General features: G+C 64.8%; 1 non-coding gene across 1 annotated transcript; it reads right to left on the minus strand.

Annotated features, from left to right (window-relative positions):
• Positions 1–868: 868 nt before the first annotated feature.
• LOC140474490 (5.8S ribosomal RNA) lies at positions 869–1,022 on the minus strand. The gene has a single exon (XR_011959158.1). It is a non-coding gene; the product is annotated as a 5.8S ribosomal RNA (ribosomal RNA).
• Between the last annotated feature and the right edge of the window lie 1,478 nt (positions 1,023–2,500).

The raw sequence follows: 2,500 nt of genomic DNA on the forward strand, positions 1-2,500 counted from the left end.
CCCGACAGCCCGACGTTCCGCCGTCCTCCCGATGGCCAGGAGGACCGTGCGGGGGTCGGCCGACGGCGTGGTAGGTGTGCCTGCACGGTGACGGAGCACACACCACGCCCGCCAACCCCTCCGTACCTCCCGAGACCGGTGGCAGGACGGAGCGGAAAACGTGCGGACTGAACGGGAGAGCCAAGAGCCAGCGATCCACGCGCGTGCGACCGTCCAAGTCACAGCGTTCGACGAAAACCTCCTCCCTCGGCCAGGCACTCGGCGCCAGCAGGGGAGACAGGATCAGACGCCCCGCCGGCCACTTAAGGCCGAGGACGAACCACGAGACGGGCGGCTGCAGCAGCGGGCGGCCTGCAGCTCCCAGCACTCTCAATCGATCAACCATCGAGTCGGGTCAGCGTGTCAAACCGGCGAGCTCCACGGTCAGGCCGGCGGCGCACCAGCACCGGACCTCCGCGGCTCCCTTCACTCTTTCCACTGCCAGCCAACCGAGAGACGGACCCAATGCGGACGTGCAGAGCTTAGGCAGACCCCCCACTGGAGGCTCAACACTTCGTGGCAGCTCCGTGTCCCAGAGACCAGGAGGGTTGGCACACACACACAGTGTGAACCACCGACAGCCATTCTGGGACCGGTGACAGCCGTGCTGGCCCCACTGCCACGACACAGACGGACGCCAGGCCGCGCTCCCCGGCGGGGGGATGGCGTCGAGCCTGACGAACGGAATGTGCAGGGTGGGGGGGAAAGGCCAAGCGCTCCGACGCCGGAGGGCTCCGGAGTCTGAACTTAGGGGGACAAAGAGGACGGGTCCTCTGCGACACCCCAGCCGCGCTCTCGCCAGCCAAGGCGAGTGCGATTGATTGCCAAACGACCCTCAGACAGGCGTGGCCCCGGGAAGAACCCGGGGCCGCAAAGTGCGTTCAAAGTGTCGATGATCAATGTGTCCTGCAATTCACATTAATTCTCGCAGCTAGCTGCGTTCGTCATCGACGCACGAGCCGAGTGATCCACCGTCAAGAGTTGTCTGAGTTTGTTTTAGGTCTCTCCCTCGCCAGAGGAAAGCGACCCGGACCGCACATACGCTCCCCACCTTGAGCTACAGCCACCTGCACGCCGGCGTGCGGGCGGAGCAGGGTGGCGTGAAGCGATGGGGAGCACCATCCTGGTGCGGCCCGCAGAAACATACGTCTATTGGGGGGAGGAGGACAGGGCGCCCAAGAGGCGATGCGTGCCCCAACGCACCGCAGCGACGGAGGCAGGATCACCGCCACCATGTCGCCCGCCTAGTATCACGAGGCGTGCAGCAGCTTTGCCCTAGGAAAAGCAGAGGCGGGAACGGGCACCGGCCATCGGTTCGGCAGCGTCACTGACGCGTGCACGTGGCGGCGTGTCGGCGAGCGGACTTCCTGCGAGGAGGCGGGGGCGGCACTCGCCCGAGCAGACGCCCGCCCGGCCCAGCCACCGCCGAGGTGGACTGGGAGTCGCGGCAACGGCTCGTCATACTCGTTCCCACACTCACAGCGCAGCTTGCCCGCAAGCCACCGACCACCGATCGACGCCAGGCGCCCCGACCGAGAGCGGGATCGCTCGTTCGCCCTGCTGGCAGTTCGCTGGGGATCACTACTGCACGGAGCTCGGAGACCGACGGGCGGCAACTCGAGAGTCTTTAAACCACCACCCCCATCCCGCAAGTGCAAAGAGGCTGTATACGCACAGACGGGTGAGGGGAATAGGTACCCCGTCGGGTTTGAAGGGAGCGTGACTAGATAGCAACGATGTAAACCCAGCCGATTTGGGAGCGAAAGACCGGCGCCTGCATCACCGGCTTCGTTTCCCGTGGCTGGAGAGTACACCGAAACCCTCCGTCTGTCGCGAGCTCCCGACGACGCGGTGCCGCCAAGCAGCAGGGCCGGACCTGGTGTGGCTCCCCTCGTCGATCACAGACCGGTCGGCACTACTGACGAGACGGTGGAACGGGCTTCGCCCCTTGTGACGAAGGGTGATGCGAACCCGCCCGCCCGCGTGCGTTCGGGGTGGACTCGGCAAACGGAGATTTGAAATCGGAAAGTGTCCTCCTGCCCCGCGCAGGTAGGCGCCCAACAGTTGTGGGGGGTTTGGCGGTGACCACGGCTGCAGGGCCTGCTACCCCGACGAGCTCTCCTGCTGGCCCCGAAACCACCCTCGCGAGACAAGTTGAAACGGAAACGGGCGTACCCCCAAGCCGACGATCCTTTCTTATTTGTTACTTTTTTTTTCACTTGCTCGAGTTGTGGCGATTTGGCGGTGACCACGGCTGCAGGGCCTGCTACCCCGACGAGCTCTCCTGCTGGCCCCGAAACCACCCTCGCGAGACAAGTTGAAACGGAAACGGGCGTACCCCCAAGCCGACAGAGATCCTTTCTTATTTGTTACTTTTTTTTTTCACTTGCTCGAGTTGTGGGGGTTTGGCGGTGACCACGGCTGCAGGGCCTGCTACCCCGACGAGCTCTCCTGCTGGCCC

This window comes from Chiloscyllium punctatum, unplaced genomic scaffold (assembly GCF_047496795.1).
Source record: "Chiloscyllium punctatum isolate Juve2018m unplaced genomic scaffold, sChiPun1.3 scaffold_1026, whole genome shotgun sequence".
Taxonomy (NCBI): Eukaryota; Metazoa; Chordata; class Chondrichthyes; order Orectolobiformes; family Hemiscylliidae; genus Chiloscyllium; species Chiloscyllium punctatum.